Raw genomic sequence first — 18134 nt, 5'->3', positions numbered from 1 at the left:
CCAATGAGATCAATATTACATTTCTGGTGATGTACTTCTCTCGTTGCGATTGCTGACGTGTGTTATGTGAATCCGCCCCTCTTGTTTCTGTTGTCTTTGGTTTCTTTGAATTTCTGACGTGCCTTGATCCTAGAGCACCTAGAAGCTTAGGCAGCAACCTGATGGCTCTCCCTCGAAGTCCCCGGGGCCCCTCGTGGTGGCCTTGGCTCGTGCCCTCATCTCAGAGATAAGACAGCTGTGTCCCACCTCCGGTTCTCTAGGTGACTGGGATCCAGCGCTGGCTTTGTCCTTCCTGTCTTGTAGTCTTTGAGGATTTTCTGGACTTGACTGAGGTCCTTTTCGGACCTTCTTTCCCAACATTGCTGGGCTCAGAGACCGCAAGGAGACAAGAGGCGCCAGGCTCAGAATATATTCAGGTAGTGCTAAGCAGAATCTCCCCCCCACCCCATGAGGAGGGGCTGGGACTGGGGAAAGCTGGTTGTTCAGAACCCAGATTTAGACCCAAGGGGTCAGCTAAGGAAGGTAAAGGCTGGAAGAGAGCAACGCTGATAACCCAGGGCTCTAGGGACAAACAGAACCGAAGTAGGATCTGGTTCTGCCTCTTATTTGCTGGGTGACTTTGGATCAATTACTTACTTACTCCGAGTTTCTCTGGCCTTATGGATGAAATGGGGATGGACCTAACCCCTGGAGGTTAAATTAAATGTTTGCAAAATACTGGATGCCGGGCCTGTCGCATACAGACACTCAATAAAAGGGAGCTTGTATTTTGACTGTAGAGTAAGTCAGTGAGGGATCGAGCTCCCCACAAATGTCACGAATCACAAACAAACAAAAACACACGCATGCACAACAAAACCCCACAAACAACATACACGCACAATCATATTTTCCTGCATAAAATTCAATGAAGGATAACTGAAAAATTAGAAGGTGGATGATTCTTTCAAATACTTAATTTTTATTTCAATTCAATTAGCCAACATATAGCAGCTCGTTAATTTCAGATGTATAGCTCAATAACTCACCCATTGCATGTAACACCCAGTGCTCTTCTCATCCCGTGCTCTTCTTTCATAAAATACACTTAGTGACCCACAGGCCAAACCTACCCATGGTTGATGTTTTGTGGCCTACTGTCCAAGAATAGATTTTATACTTTTAAAATGAATCTGAGAAAGGTTTGCTTCTCTGGATCCGAGAACCATGCTGGGAACAGCTCCCTTGTCTAGTGTCGACTCCCTGTCTGGTGGTCTTCCCACACGACCCTTCTTACTCTGCCCAGTCAATACACCCAGTGGGACACCTATCATTGTCCCATTTTACAGATGAGCAAATGGAGGCCTAGAAAGCATAAAGAATGGGACTAGAGTCACCAAGCTAGCGAGTGGTGAAGCCTGGGTGGAGTGCCCCTGCTCTAAATGAATCACTTTACTGAGAACCTCTGAATGTGTTTGGTAAAGAGTCAAAACCAGGAAAGAGAAAACCTCAAATGCCAAGGATCCACTCAACGACCTGGAGTGGTAGTGGGGGCGAGTGGAGGGGGCGGTCCATGCTGGAAACCCTGTCAAGGAAGCCGAAGTCAGCTAAATCAGGAGTGACAAAGGGCTGTGTCAATATAAGAGAGACCTGTTATCCTGCCACCACCCTACAGTTCTGCAGGTTGTGCACTGCACAAAGAAGATGAGCAGAGGCTCAAAGCCAACCTACCATCTTCCGGCTAAATGTGTTTCCTGGTGCGAGACTTTACCTGTCCGAAGGAAGCGGGAGTCTTCTTTTCATGAAGAGATCACCCGTTCCCTGAGCTGTGGGGCTGCTTCCAGCAAGCATGGCACCTCTCTCTAACTGCACAGAGACTCCATGGAAGCCAGCCACGTCCCAGCTGTGTCTGAGGATCTGGAGGGAGCCAGGCCTGAGTGGTCTTGAGGACAAAGGGGTCTTCACCTTCAAAGCACAGAGAAAGAAAAAAAAAGCAAATGTCACCCACCCCTGAGGTTTTGGATGGGGAATCTCAGGCCTCAGGAGGCCGACAGACTTGCCCAGTGTAGGTGACTTGCTCGGGGCGTGGCTTGGAGTGAAACTGACTCCAAGTGGCAGTCTCTATGGGCGTCTCTCCAAATGTCACAGTTAGGACCAGGGGAGCTGCGGATGGGGTTATGGGATGGGCCATGTCTTTATAACTTCTTGGCAAAGCAAATTCTTTATAAATGGTCATCGTATTATTGACGACAATGTTCAGTACATACCTAGTGGGAAAAAAATAATGGCTGTGGAAGCCACAATAAATTGGGGTGACTTTCTCATTAATGTCTATTTTTAGCATGATACAATAGCATGCTACATTTCAAAGGCCTTTGCTCATCCCTGTCAGTTAGGACCTAGGGGTAATGTATGTTGGGGGAAGAGATATTTACTTCCAGAATGCCAAGACAGGGCTGCTCCTGCTTGCTGGCACTTCCCTACACAGGTGCCTGGCACGTCCAAGGTCATTGAGCTTGACATTGAAAGTCAGTGCCCTATCCAGAAGTCATACCCTGTGGAAAGGGCACATGTTCCTTCACGTGTCTCTCCACCACATGCCGTCCATACGCCTCGTCCGTTTTCAGCCTCACGCGACTCCTGTGAAGACTGATGAATGGGGTCACAGAGCCAGGAGTCCGGTCCACCACCCACCAGCAGGAACTCATGCTGTCTCCTGGACAGGCCCCTTCTTCCCTGGAACATGGTTCCTTCACGCTAAGTTAGATGACGTGGGATCGTCTGTCACCCGTTGGTCCCCACAGAGGCGGTACAGCGCGTCCTGCCTGGTCCCTGGCCCTGCTTAGCCTGAGCATCACGCTAATTGGGGAGGCTGCTTTTGTGCGCTGATGAATTGAACAACAGGCCCGCTGTGAGGACGTCAGTGTGGCCTCCATCTGGAGAGTGTCCGGGCCCCACTTGTCCTGTGCCAGTCCCCTTCTCGGTGGGGGGAGCTTGGGCACGTCCCTCTTGGGTCTGGGAAATGTTCCATTGCAAACCCGGGGCTAAGCAGTCATCAAACTATTTTAAACCCCTGCTGGAGGGAGGGACAGGCCTGCTCTTTCCATGCTATTTGAGTTGGCTTCCTCTTAAACCTGGAGAATATAGCACATGTGCACATGTGTGTGTGTGTGTGGGAGGGGACTAAAAGGTAAAAACCTCAAATTTCTTTTCTCTTGGAGCCTCTCTGCTTCCTTTTTCTCCTGTGTTGTGAGCCTGGGCAAAGGACACAGACAAAGGTGTATTCATTAAAAATGTTCCTCGAGTGGCTAATTTGTGCATGGCTTTGGAAGAACGGGCACGACAAGCCCAGAAATGAGGGCAGAGCAGGGCGCTCCTCATGACCATCAGGCCTTCGCCTGTCCCCACTGAGGGTTCATTGTGGGTGTTCGCCCTGGCTGAACAGACCTGAGCCTGGGAAAGCTAAAAGATCATCCCTGACAGCTCGCCCCCCCATCCCCAGAGATCCAGCCAGGCGCACACAAGTCTAACCAAGTCAAATCCCAGGTCGGCACATCATTATTGCATGAGTATTGTGCACCCCCAAAACACAGTATTGCATTGTTTACTCGTTTATCCGGCAGGGCGGTCATCCACGAAGCTTCCGTGCTTGTCAGAGACCGTGAGCGGCGCCAGGGCAGTGATGAAGAGGTGAACCCAGAAGCTTCCCCTTCACATGACCCCGCAGGAGGAGGGACACTGACCGTGATAAATATAACACGGTGCGCTCACTCCCCAGGCTTGCGCGAAGTGCGGGAGGGACATGTCCGCTGAGAGGCGCCTGGTTCCTGCTGCAAACTAATCTCAGCTCCAGCCCAGAAGCCCAGCGGGCGGAAGGGACGAACGTGGGCATCAGCGAGACTCCTCTCGGTTCCTGGCACAGGCGTGTTTCCCACACAGTGCTGAGCGTGCTTCCTGAGACCCTATGAGGGAAGAGCTTCTTCCCCTCAGTCTGCAGATAAGGACACAGAAGTCCCAAGGGGAAGGGGACTTGTTCAAGGTCAGAGACCTGGAGCGTTGATCAGCATTTGCCTGGCAATTTGCCTGGGACCAGCAGAGGGGCAGGGGGTGGGAAGGGGTTGGTGGGTTTGGGGAGCTCAGCTGGGTAACACATTTCATAGAGAGTCTGCACTCTGTCATACGGGCAAGATGGCAGTTTGGCAACCCGGTGCAGGAGGGGGCCCAAGCTGACTCACTGAGTCTTAACTAACAGCAAGTAGACATGTACAGCATGAATTCTAGCAAAGTCAGAGGCCCGAACAGTCATCTCAATCCCGTGTCACCAGCTGTGTGACAGGGGGTGAGTTACTTAACTTCTCTGAGCCTCCTTCATCTCATCTGTGAAACAGAGATAATTCACACCAGTCCCGATCTCCCAAGGCTGCTGCAGGGACAGAACGAATTGCACACATTTCCCTGCACTGAGCAGTGCCCAGAAAGGCAGAAGCACATAATATGTATTAACCATTCCACTGGATAGACAGCACCTAGCCCAGTTTCTGGTACCTAAGAGAAGCTTAAGCAATATCATTATTTTTAATCTCGTGTTTTATCAAGATTACCCGACACCGTTTATGCTTCATTGACCTGTGTGTGTCACTCTCAGGTAAAGATGGGAAGGTCTGTCAGCTACTGATACCATCGTGAGGCAGCGGCATTGTTTACAACTTGGGAATAAAGCCCCATTTGGATGACTGAGAAGTCGGGAAACAGGAAAGTGCCCTTTCTTGACTCTCTGCGAGTTTGGCTCTCTGTGAGTTTCCATCGGGTGGCCCTGATGTGGGGGCGGGGCGGGGAAGCCATTCACAGTGGACTCTGGAAAAGGATGCCTAAGGCTCTCTCTCTCCATGGTGAGCTTGGAGATGGTTAAGAGTTTCTCCCTCTACAGTGTTGCTTGAAAAGTACCCCAATGTCATTGCCAAAACTGGATATTTCTTTGGGCTCTGCCATCCACCCGCTGTGTGATCTTGGATGTGTGCCTTTCCTGTTCATGAGCTGATCTGATCTTCATAATATTCCATTTAATAATTGGAAAAGCGATAGGAAGAGACCTGCCCCAAATTACAGAGATAATTAGACTACGGATAAAATAGGAACGAGGGAATACGGAAGACTGGGAGCCCCGGCTAGATCTGGACCTTGTTGAGAGGATTCAACAGCTGCGCTGGGCAAGTGCCTCAGTCAGCACCCCCACCAGCACGCACGCCAGCTCCTCACAGCCTCCATCCCCAAGGGGCCCAAACTTGACCTTGGACCATTTTCCCACCCCACACTGCAGGGCTCCAGCCCCTCTCACCATGACAAGTGTCCCCCCCCTCCAAAGCGGGGGATGGGGTGGTCTCTGTTGCTCCTGAAATGTGATTCCTGGAAGCCTGGACATGACCTGCATTCTTGGCGGGAGACCCACAAAGTCAGACCTCAGATGGATTGGAAGTGGGAACTGTGAACCTGCTTCCTTCCCTCCCCTTCCTTCCCTCCCCTTCCCCCCCAACAGTCTGCTCCCTGGTGCAGAAGTTGCTGTGCCTCTTAGGAACAGTCCCTGAGGTAGAACAATACCATGTGGAGTGCCTGGGTATCACACCCTCCGGGGTGTTCCCTCCCTCCCCACCTTTTTCCTAGCTTCTTTAAAATTCTTCTCTCTGGTAAAGTAATAACAAGGAAGCTTTTGCTTCCTCAGCCTTTGCTCAGTGGATTCTAAGAAAAAGTAATTTCCTTCTCATTATTATTAATTAGGATAGCTAAAAGGCAGGAAGAAGGGAGGAAGAAGGAGGCAGAGCATGACAGAGAGAGAGAGAGGAGGTGCCACTGGCTGGAGGTGGGTATTAAAGAAGATCAAGAGCACTCCAGCAATTGGCAACAGTGCCACAATGGTTCAGTGCACAGCCTTGATGGCAGGCCATGACCGACTGCCAGGCTTAGCATCCCTCTTCCATTAGTTACAAGGCTGTCACTGGACAAGTCACTGAACTTTTTGGTTCCTCATCTGGAAAGTGCAGATGACGATGATTCCTGTGTCATAGGGTTTCTGCAAATATTAAGGGTACTGATAATGTCGAAGACCTAGCATGTGTCCTTTGCATTGCCAGTAGTATTTACGTGCTTAGTAAACAGACAAGTCAACTAAGGACTATCCCGTGACCTTGTAAGGAGGACTCTAAAGAAGTTAGTGAGTTTCTCTGGGCCACAGTTCGTTTAACAATAAAATGAAAGCTTTGCGTTAATAAAGGGCTCATCTAGTTCTGAGCCTCTGTTTTCTAAAGAGAACCTGGGGGCTAATGTGAATCCAGCACCATTGCGGGGCAGGGATGGTCTTGAGATCTTACATAAATGGTCCTATGATTTGTATAAATTATGCCACAAACAATCCTTACAAGAGGTCTGTGAGGTGGTGATGAGTTCCCTGTATTTTGCAGATGAGAAAGGGAAGGCTCAGAGAGGTTGAGGAATTTGCACACGGTTGCAGAGTGAGCTGTCGGATCCTGTTCCAGGGACAAAGGACGACCGCAGAGACCTAAGCTTCGGGGCTCAATATGTGACCACATCCCATCTTGACGGGTGGGGGCTTTTCCTGGCAACTTACAGATGAGCAAATGGGTGTCCTTCTACGTGCTCGATGGCTCCTGGTTTAAAGGATGGCAGCTGCCCAGTGGCCTAGGCAGCTCGGGAGGGGTGGACTAGTGTGCATGCTGCGAACCGGGCTCTCCTAAGGACCAGAGCACATTTGGATTCGAGCTCCCGTGTCTGTGTCTCTGTCTGCTGGATCACCGTGGGTCTGGCACGCACTGGGTGCCCAGCATGGCTGTGCACGTGGCTCCTGCGGCTTTCCCAGAAACTGGGGCTAGGTGAAGGTTTGGTTTGGCTTTTCAAAACTTCTTCCGAGATGTTACCTGTCACATGATCTACCATAAAACACTTCCAGCTGTCTTAAACTATTGCATAAAATAAACAAGGTAAGATTTCTTTTGTTACCTTCCCAGAAGAGTGGCAGTGGGAGAAACCCAGAGCCTTTGACTTCCTCTGTAGGTTTGAAGGAGGCCAGGCTGAGACATTGTCAGGGTGCAGGAGTGGGGGGACAAGGAAGGGGGGGAGGGAGCGATGCACCCGGGCACCCTCTCCCTACCTGGTGGGGGTGTCTCGTGTCTGTGGAAGTCCAAACATTCCCCTTCAGTCCAAGCTAATAGCATTTGCTGTGGGTTTATTTTGACGTTGTCACACTGTCCCCAGAGAGCGGCACTGACATGTTTTCTTTCTGTCTTGGTATCCAGGACCAGATTCAACGCTCATGGGTATCAGAATTGTCTCATTTTGACATCAAACCCTGACATCTACAGATTTCAAGTAACGCATTTCTGCTTCTGGGGGAGGCTCAGACAGCCTCTCATGGTTGGGGAGAACAGATGTGACAGTCCGTCGGTTCGGGCGAGATCACTTCATTTAAGGACATGGTAGTCTTGGACTGAGAGATCTGCAGGTAGATACGTGGATGGGTTTATTGTTTTATTTAATACATATATCTTCTTAAGCTCTCATGTTAAGCACTGGAGACCTAGCAGGAGGAAAGGAAGACAGTCTCTGCCCTCCTTGTGCATTGTTTAAAGAGAAATGCAGAAATGGAACTAGTGCTCTCCCCCACCAACCAAATTCCAGCTGGGATTATGCCCTCCCAGGATGCACAGGAAACGGCGCATCAGAGGAGAGCATGGTCTAGGGGAGACCGTGCTGAGTAAATGTTCCAATCACCAGCTCTGGGTCAGGGACAAGGCCGGGTGTGCACAAAGTGATGGAGGCAACATGCACCCTGCCTGCAAGAGAGTCACATCTGCCGAGCAAAAGGGAGATTATGTGTAAGGTGCAAGGGGCACGAGGAAAAGGGATTCAAGAACATTCCATTGGGGCGCCTGGGTGGCTGAGTTGGTTAAGCGACTGCCTTCGGCCCTGGTCATGATCCTGGAGTCCCGGGGATTGAGTTCTGCATTGGACTCCCTGCGTGGCAGGGAGTCTGCTTCTCCCTCTGACCCTCCCCCTTCTCATGCTCTCTCTCTCTCATTCCCTCTCTCTCAAATAAATAAATAAAATCTTCAACAAAAAATTAAACAAACAAACAAACAAAAAAGAACATGCCTGGGAAAGCCAGGGGCTGTTTCAGGGACCACGGCCCGCCATCTGAGGCTTGAAGCCCAGCCGTCAGTGCTGGCTGGGCAAGATGGCAAGAAGACAATACACAAAACTATGGCGGCCTGAGAAAGCAGAGAACAGGCAGCATGCAACGGGAGTTTGGGGCTTAGGAAATAAACTACAATGAGGAGAGAAGGAGCAGGATTTAGGATGGGGAGGCGGCCAAGGGCAGTCCAGGGAGGTCTCGGTGCCCTGCTGACGTGGCGTCACTTATATCCTGCACATGAGGGGGATTGCAGAAGAACACATTGAGTTGGGGATGCCCGAGGAGTCCCGAGATGCTGCTGCTGACGGTGTTCGCCTCCTCCTCTTCCTCCTCCTCCCCCCACTCCGTTCTCCTTCCTTTTTCAATTGACCCTTCCAGAATATATTATAAAATTATAAGTTTATTCCATTGTCTTAACAAGAAGAGATTCTAGGGAACATCACAAATACATTTGCATATTTGTCCAGACTTTGAGGTCATGACTGAACACATAAATCTTAGGGCCAGGACTGCAGGTGTAACCGGAGAAAAAAAATATCAGAGCACCTAGACCGAGGAGCCCTTGACGTGACTGGATCTGGTGGGTCTCAAGTTGTGTCCATGATCTATGGGGAGGATGTTAAGCTGCTGTGGCAGGTAAAGAAGAGTCCAAGAGCTCCCCTTCCCCTGCACTGAGGATATCTTTTTTTTCTAAAAGGGTTGTCTCCACCAGAAAATGTTGCTTGCAAGTAACAGAAACAGTCCACAGTGAAAAAGTAAGGAGGGCAAAAGGAATTCAATGAAAAAATGTGGGTTCACTCTACATAAATTAAAGGAAGGCTCAACAACTAACAATAATAATAAACCTATATTGAGCACCTACCGTCTGTCTGTTCAAGAGCTTTACGTTTGTTAACATACTTAAGCTTTAGAATAATACTAAATACAAAAGTGGACACTATTTTAATGCTGATTTTATAGCTCAGAAAACTGAGATTCAGAGAGGTTAAGTAATAAACCCAATGTCACACAGCTAGGTAGCCCCTGAACCACGATGTGAACACACACGAGATCTGGTTTCCAAATCAATGCTTTTGACCGCTATGCTGAAAAACAAGAAGCAGGAAGGCGATGTTTAGTGCTCTGGGTGGAAAAAAGTAAGGAACGGTGGTGTCTTCAGGGACGTGGCATGCATGACAAGCTTAGTGTGTGACGCCTGCCACCTGTAACTGAGGAAAGGGACGGTCTCATGGCTGGAAGTCTCTGAGAACTACTTGGAATGGGGGAGAGGCATTTCTCGGGACACAGGGCAACAGGGGATTCCACAGAAGACTTAGTGTGAAGCAATAAGCAAACAAAAAAGAGTTCCACTACAAAAAAATAAAAAATAAAAAAGGAACTTGTCCCCAGAGCCTTCTTATGTTGTATATGACTAAATAAAAACAGGAAAAAGTTCAAGTTGGCATTGTGTTATTATTATTATATTATTATTGCTATGAGACTTTTGTACATTGAAAAATGTTTTTTTTAATTTGTTAAAATTTTATTTGTGTTCATTTATTCTTTTCCTACCCCCCTAAACCCCTCATGTTGCCTCTCAACTTCCTCATATCAGGGAGATCATATGATTGTTGTCTTGCTCTGATTGACTTATTTCACTAAGCATAATACCCTCTAGTTCCATCCATGTCGTCGCAAATGGCAAGATTTCATTCCTTTGGATGGCTGCATAGTATTCCATTGTATATATATACCACATCTTCTTTTTTTTTTTTTTTTGGAGACGAATATTTTATTTTACTTTATTTTTTTATTATCTTGTGGAAATTTTTTTTAATTTATTTTTTATTTTCAGCATAACAGTATTCATTATTTTTGCACCACACCCAGTGCTCCATGCAATCCGTGCCCTCTATAATACCCAGCACCTGGTACCCCGACCCCCACCCCCCCCCCAAGAAAATCATTCAAAAATCCATTTTGGGCTTGCCTAGCTGACTCAGTCAGAAGAGTTTGCCGCTCTTGATCTTAAGATCATGAGTTCCAGCCCAAATTGGGTAGAAATTACTTAAACAAAAAAACTTTTAAAAATTAATAAAAAATTTTTTTCCTTAGGTCTTTCTTTGAATTCAACCTACAAATCTCTTTCAAGATGGACTATATTTTAAGAACTACTTTCAAGGAGTCTCTTGTTCAGTGTTGGAAGAACCCTAACTAACTTCAAAGGACTGGCCCAGGTAAGAGCTCCATTCATTAAATCCCCTCCACTGCTTAAACTGATGTGACAAAAGCCTGCCTAAGGATTGAAAACATCTAATGAAGTTATCATTCAACTTATAACTAAGTTAAGACTCTCCAATTCTTCTAAACAATCAAACATGGTAAACTTTCTAATTTTTAAAAAAAACTTTTCAATGGAAATTTACAAGTCTAAATTACACCACTGCTCAGTTACATTTTAAAATGGCATTATCAGGCTAATTGGACTCCAATGTATCAAAACACTTTCTTTTTCTTCTTATTATACCACAGACTTCAAATACCAAACATATGCTCATTTCCCCACAGACATTACTTCTGGGATTTCCTTTCTCTTCACTCTGTATAATATGTTCCAAACCTTTGCCAGGGTGGAGAGCGGTCAGCACTAGCAGAATAAACAAGTTGTTTCAACATCACAAGGAGGACCGACCTAAACTTACGAACTTATCGATCAGATTTCTGGCCAGAACACAGGGTCTGAGGGACAAGGACAATTTTTTTTTTTTTTTGTCATGACAGTTGGCACCTTCAGGCTTTTTCTAGTTACTATAGCAACAAGCTATTCCAAGTCCACACTGAGCACCTGGGATTCGCTTCTGTGCTCTTGCCCCTGCATCTGGATTGAGTGCTCTAACCCCTTCTAACCTTGCTTCAGGGACTGCTAATTGTCCCCAAACATCCATTTCCCACAGGATGCATTCCCAGGATAAGGACTACATTTCCCAGTGTCCCTTGCAGGTAGGCAGCTGGGAGTGGCTTGGGGAATGAGCTCCTAAGTGGAAGTGCTGTGGGCTATCTGTAGGAAAATGTCCTTAAAGGTGAGGGCCTGTTCATACTTCTTTCTGAATGACTGGAATACAGATTTGATGTCCAGAGCTGGAGCAGCCAACCTGGACTAGGAAGTCCTTTGGGGCTGGGTGGTGTTCCCTACTGTGGAACCAGATGGATGGAACCTAGGTCTCTGTCACTGTAGAATGCCAGGTAAACCTTGTGTCCCAGGACTTAGAAAAAGGAAAGATTAACTTCTACCTGACTTCTGTGACGTGGTGTTTTCTGCCATGGAACCCAATCCTAACCACTAAACACACTCCTGCCTGGTTTGCATAGGTGAAATTCCAAATTCTTCCCCAGACAACAGGATTCTTTGCCAGCCAGCTGTTTTACCACCTGATGGAATTCTGCCTTCTCCCGTGTCTGGTTATAGACTACAGTCCTAAGGTGCCCCAATGCCTTATAGGATCTTACCAAATTGACACCCCAAATCCATAGCAGATGTCGCATCTTTTCAAACTGAGGCCATGGGGCGCCTGGGTGGCTCAGTGTGTTAAGCCGCTGCCTTCGGCTCAGGTCATGATCTCAGGGTCCTGGGATCGAGTCCCGCATCGGTCTCTCTGCTCAGCAGGGAGCTGCTTCCCTTCCTCTCTCTCTGCCTGCCTCTCTGCCTACTTGTGATCTCTCTCTGTCAAAATAAATAAATAAAATCTTTAAAAAAAAAAAAAAAACTGAGGCCATAGGTCCCAACACAACATCAAGGTCGATTCAGCTGCCTCCAGAATCATTACATGCAGATCATTAAATGCAAGAAACTAACATTAATTTATATTTGATGAGTTTGCAGTTCGACATATACAACCAAACACCAAAATATCTAGTACATCAATACACATGAAAATAGCGATAGTTAGCTTACTGTGCACTTATTATATGTGCATGGCTGTCTAAAAGCCACCTTATTTAAGTTTTCTAACAGCCTGGGGGGGACATCTGTCATTACTCTCATTTTAGACAAAAGGAAGCTGCAGCCCCATGGTTCACCCAAGCTCAGATGTGCAGCTGCTCTCCACAAACCGGTAAGTGTTAGAGGGACCCCCCACCTGGGAGCAGTCTCCCTATGGCTTTAATGATCAAGAGAGAAGAGAACAAAAAGATGCTTGCTGGTTTAGTCTTAAGGCGAGTTAGCCTATTCGTCTCCAGAAAAATACAAAGAAATTATTTCAGGGCTTCTTTGCAATTTCTCAACAGTCTATAAGGCTGTCATCGTTATTCTTATTAAATATGGAAACCCCACTATCTCAAATTTGGATATAGCCTTGGTTTTTACTGAGCAAAGTAACTTGCTCTCCTTGGTGGGAGGAGGGGAGGATGTGCAGGCAAATTCAAAATTGTAAGGCCAGCTCCAGGGGCATGTAATTTAGAAAAGAGGGAATTATAAGGCTTTCTTCCCCCAGAGATGCTATTGGCCTGGCAAAGCCCTGATATTTGGCAGCTCCCACACTGAGTACTTTTCCATTCTCATATATAAAACATTTGCAGGAATGTTGACAAGTATAATATGCATAAGAAAGATACTTAAATTAATAATGGCCATCATTTATTGAATGCTTACTAAGTATCTCACACTGAACTAATAATTTTTATATATAATCTTTCTCCTTAAAATGACTCTGGAGGCAGGTACCATCTGCCCATTCTGCAGAAAGTGCAGACCATCTGTCCGGCTGGAGCCCCTGTCCTACCCTCCCTGCTTTGCTGTTTCCTCCAGCAAGCACACAGAGCTTCCTTTCAGTTTCGCTGTCACTTCTTTCCTTCAATTTCCCAGGTAAAGGAGCTGGTTCTTAAATATCAGAAAACCATGATATAGACCATTTTCAATCCCTAAAGAGCCCACAATTTCTTTTCAAGAATGAAAGTGTTAACCTTGGGGCCCTTGACATATTTCAAATACAGTAAATGCATTCTGCTTGTTTCAACTTTACTCAGAAATAAGTTCTTTGAAAAACATCATGGAACAAAAGGTTTCTGGTTATGAGGACACTTAAGATTATCTAAGCCAGTAGTTTCCGTCCTGACAACAGTTCGGCCAAATGGCATCCCAAGTGGAAGGGCACACACAATTTAAGTCATCTTTGTCAGCTCCCTCTTTCAGCCTGTTTTGTGCTTCTCTTTGGAAATAACTACCATAATGATAATTAATCATGGGTACTATAATATTTCCAGGATCCAACCAGTCAATAAATATTTGCTAAATGGATTAATGGAGGTGGATACCCAGCATGCAATCCCCTTGGGTCCGACAGAGCACGAATTGAAAACATTGCTCCGGGCACCTGGGTGGCTCAGTGGGTTAAAGCCTCTGCCTTCTGCTCAGGTCGTGATCTCAGGGTCCTGGGATGGAGCCCCACATCGGGCTCTCTGCTCAGTGGGGAGCCTGTTTCCCTTCCTCTCTCTCTACCTGCCTCTAAACCTACTTGTGATCTCTGTCAAATAAATAAAGTCTTAAAAAGAAAAAAAAAAAAAGTAAACATTGCTCCAACTCAACCTCCTAATGGTACAGATAAGAAAGTCATCAGAAAAAGGAAAGTGTCCAAAGTCAGATGGTTACAAAGTAGCAGAGCCGACACTTGGGGCCAGAACGTCTTATCAAAAACGCTTGGTCCGCAGCTCTATTGGGATGTCGCCGGTTGAGTGCTGTCCCCCAGCCCCTGTGGCCATTATTACAAAAGGGATTTGTTTAAAAAGTCAGAGTCCTGGACCCCGCCGCAGGTCTCGTGAGTTTCAAAACACCGTGCGTGGGACGCAGGACTCTTTGTTTAGAATAAGCCTGCTGGGGACATCCTTGTGCACACTGAAGTTTGAGAAGTAGACTCGAAGGACTCCTTTTCTGGCTCCGGGAAGTAACTGGAGACTCCCTTCGCTGTGATCCTTCTCCTGCTTGGGTCAGAAGGCAGAGCCACTGACCTGGGGGGCTATCTATAAAGGTATGTTCTTGAATGAATTACTGATTCCATAACCATTTACTGACAAGCACCCCGTCCTCAGGCCTCCGACCTTGTCCCTTTTCCTTTTCCTCAACGTCCCCAGGTGATCTCCCATTCATATCTGGTTTCCACCACCACCTGTTGCCTGCGAATCTAACAGCCTCAGCCATTCCAGTTAACCTCAGCTTCCCAGACACGTGGGGCAGAGGTTAGCCCACCCTGTGCGGTTCCATCCAAACTCCTGACCCCCCCGAACCCTAAGATCCAATGCAGTGTTTCTACCGTTTCATGCCTCTGGTTTGGGGGACGATTTTGCAGGATAGGTGAGCAGAACAAACCACAAAGGAAGGTCCCACAAACACGGAAATGTGACAGGTGGGAAAAGTACTCCTTTCTCCTCCCTGAGGTGCGGTGTTTTGGAGATGGCTGCCATCCACCATCCACAAATCTCACTATGGTACTTTCAAGACATAGGGCCGGGATTGCTGTGTGTTTTCCTTTCATAGACTGAGGGATCCGAGGGAAGAAGATGTTGCCAGCACTGAATCCGTTCCTCAGCATTGCCTTCAGGGACCAGAGATTTTTTTCTAGCTTTTAGCCCTATCACATGCATGCTGGTCTTGCCATGAAAGATGGCTGTCATCTCCTCAGATGTCCTGTGCCCCTCCGTGTGTGTGTGTGTGTGTGTGTGTGTGTGTGTGTTAACTATGTAACTCTGTTGCAAGAAAGAAGTAGGGGATGGACGTTGGGAGAGCGTACTGTCCCTGCCGGATTTGTCGCCAACGCAGAGATGGAAGTGTTCCTCTCTTCTCGTGGCCCCTGACCTGTCGTGGGCGTGTTCTGCTTGTTTTCTCTCCTCTGAAACGTATCTGCCTCTGCCCAGGCTTTTGCACCTTCTCGGGTCAGAGGCCGGACACCTGGATTATTGGAACTTTGCCTCCAGACTGAACAAGGCTGCCCGAGTGGTCTGGCCGGCATGCTGACATCACTGTGTCCTCAGCGCCTCTTTCCAAACGTGAAGTCTCCGAGATGCCAATGGCTGTCCAGATAAAGCCCAGACGACCCCGCCTGGTTTGCAAGGCTGTGGGTGACTGGAGGAGCTTATGCATTCCGCACACCGCATACGCCCTAGTTCACCCGGAGATCTCAGGGCACCTGTCCCCAGGAGCTACCCCTGGGTGGAGGAGTTCATCCAGGGGACATGACCGCCAGCTGAAAGAAGAGCTGGCCCAGGACAGGTGGAGGATCTTCATCCCCGCCCTTGTCCTCGGAATGTACACCCCGCCTCAAACACACCCTGTTCCCATAATGGGAGCTCTTTTCCGGGGCACAGCTGTCAGAGGTGTTGCTGAGACCACCTGGACAGTGTCCATCACTGAATCTCGTTAAAGCCCCTCTATAAACTTCTAAGATTCTAGAAGGTAGGTTCAGAGGTCTATTCATCTTAAGGCCCCCAAGATAAGATTTACAAGTAAATTCTCTTGCTTATTAAACCCGACACTCACCAGCCTCTTTCTTTCATCTCTCCCTGGCTTCTGTGCACGGGGCCAGTTTCAGATTTCACCCCAAATGCTCTCGATCTTGTGAACCAACACCCTGTAAGTGCCCACCTGTTAGCCTATCACAGCGCAGCCCGAATGTGTTGGAATTCCCCGCAACTCCGGTCCCCTGACAGATCATTGGCTCCTGGAGGCTGGGGACTATGTTGTGTCCACCTCCATGTCCCCAACACTTAGCACAGTGTCTGGTGGATTATGGTGGGCCCAAAGTATCCAATGACTGCTGTCCTCACCACAGAAGACAGATAGACGGAAAGACAGACAGACAGACAGACACACACACACACACACACACACACACACATGCAACCATGTGAAGAGGGAGCCAGATATCAAAGAGATCATCTACAAGCCAAAGAAAGCCAAGGACTGCCGGGAGCCACCAGAAGCTGGGAGAGAGGCTCGGATTCTCTCTCAGAGATTTCTCTCTATCTGAGTTCCCAGAAAGAGCCAAGTCTGGAGGCACCTTGATTTCAGACATCTGGCCTCCTGAACTGTGAGCAAACACATTTCTGCTGGTTTGGGTCCCCCAGTTTGTAATAATTTGTTATCACAGTGCTAGGAAATGATCACATCCAAGAAGACTGAACCCAGGGACAAACATGTTTAGGAGTCAGGATCCTCTATGGGTCCCATAGTCCAGAACAAAGAGGCTCAGCTGATATAGTGAGGATGGCTAGGAAGCAGAGACACCAGGGCTTGCATGAGACCCCTAGATCTTTATATACTGCAGGGGCTGCGGAGCCCCATGATGGCTGTTAGTGAAATCTTCAGGACCCAGCAAGATGGAGATCCATGTTGATTTCAAGGACATAACAAATGTCATTTAACCAGAGCTCCTGGACTGAATCATGTCTGCTATACATGACTCAAAAAGAGAAATACTGGGAGGAAACGAAATGAGAAACCTACATTGGGACCACATCAAGGAGGACCTTCACTGCTAGGCTCAGAAGTTTGGATTTTCATCCTCAGCCATTAGGATGTTTTAAGGATTTTGAGCTTGGAAATGCCTTGTGGCTTCAGGAAAAATGAATCTGGCTATAGTCAGATCTTCTGTATCAGTTTTCAAGCATCTGGCAGCAAGTAACAGGACTGTGACCCAAAGTGGCTTAAACAAAAGAACTGTACTGACTCATACAACAGAAAGTCTAGAAGTATGCTTCAGGTATGGTGTGATCAGGGCTCTGGATCTACTAAGCTTTGATTTGGCTCCTCTCATCAGCACAAGATGTCTTCCAGAGGAACTGAGTTACTGAGTTAAAAATACTTGCATGTTCATGTACGGTTGGAAGTAAAGAGAAGATTCCCAGGATTCAAGAGGACTCCTTTCCTAGAAGACACAGCATATTTCTCTCTTTATCTTGTTGATCCAAACAGGGATTAAATCTACGTCTTCCCGAGCTGAATTCTGGCGCAAAAGAGAGGGCGTTCATGATTGGACAAGATTAATCAGCTGCTTTAGTATGGATGTGGGTATAATATACATTAGTGTAGAGTGTGGTTGTGTCTGTTCTGCTGGCTTAAATGCCCCCACGATTCCCAGGGATGGAAGGGTCCGGCGTCCCGCATTCCCTGTGATGTAAAATGTACAGCTCTCCTTCCACATGCTCACTCTGGAGATGGGCACATGCTGCCTGGGCAGCCTGTTCATGGTTGGGATTGTTGATGGCCCATGATCCAGGGAGCCCTGCCAATCAGACTCCTCTCCTGGAAAAACTAAAACCCCAAATAAATGAACAGTGGGAAGTGAACCTGGAAGGGGCGTTTTAACAGTCATCAGGACTTAGAAGGGCTGCGGCTGCAACCACTGGGAAAAGAGTAGGGCAGACCCCAGGGCTTAACAGAGAATGAGTGTGGGCAGGGAGAGAACAGAGCAGAGAGAGGGCGAGAGGAAGAGGAGAAAGATGAGGGAGAGAAGGTGAGCTCCGGAGCCAGAGCTAGAGTGAGAACGACTGGCTGTCTTTCTCCTTCCGGCTTCCCTCAGTACATCCCTCTGTTACTCCTTTTATCTAAGGAAAGTGGGGCCCCCCAAACCATGGTAAGGAAAACACGGCCCCCAAACAAGCCACCAAGTACACAGCAGCTCTGAACTTAACCACTGACGAACGAGGCGGCCCCTTTCTGCCTAATCACCCAGATGGCATCAGGGCCCATCAGGATCCTTCCATCTGATGCGTGAAGAAAGGGGGTTGGGGGAGGACGAGATCAATTTCCTTCGCCATTATCACTGACAGATTTGCAGTTGCTCAGAGTACGTGGGGGAGGTGTGTGTGTGAGCATTAAATCGATGTCGGGGCTCCCTGGGGGCACTCACTGTGCAGACACTCCCAGCAATGACTAGGACGGCTGTTCTTGGGCAGGGCATGTCGGGAGACACACTCAGCGTGACAACGG

This window comes from Mustela erminea, chromosome 16 (assembly GCF_009829155.1).
Source record: "Mustela erminea isolate mMusErm1 chromosome 16, mMusErm1.Pri, whole genome shotgun sequence".
In the NCBI taxonomy this organism is placed as follows: Eukaryota; Metazoa; Chordata; class Mammalia; order Carnivora; family Mustelidae; genus Mustela; species Mustela erminea.
Note: the sequence above shows the minus strand (reverse complement) of the source record.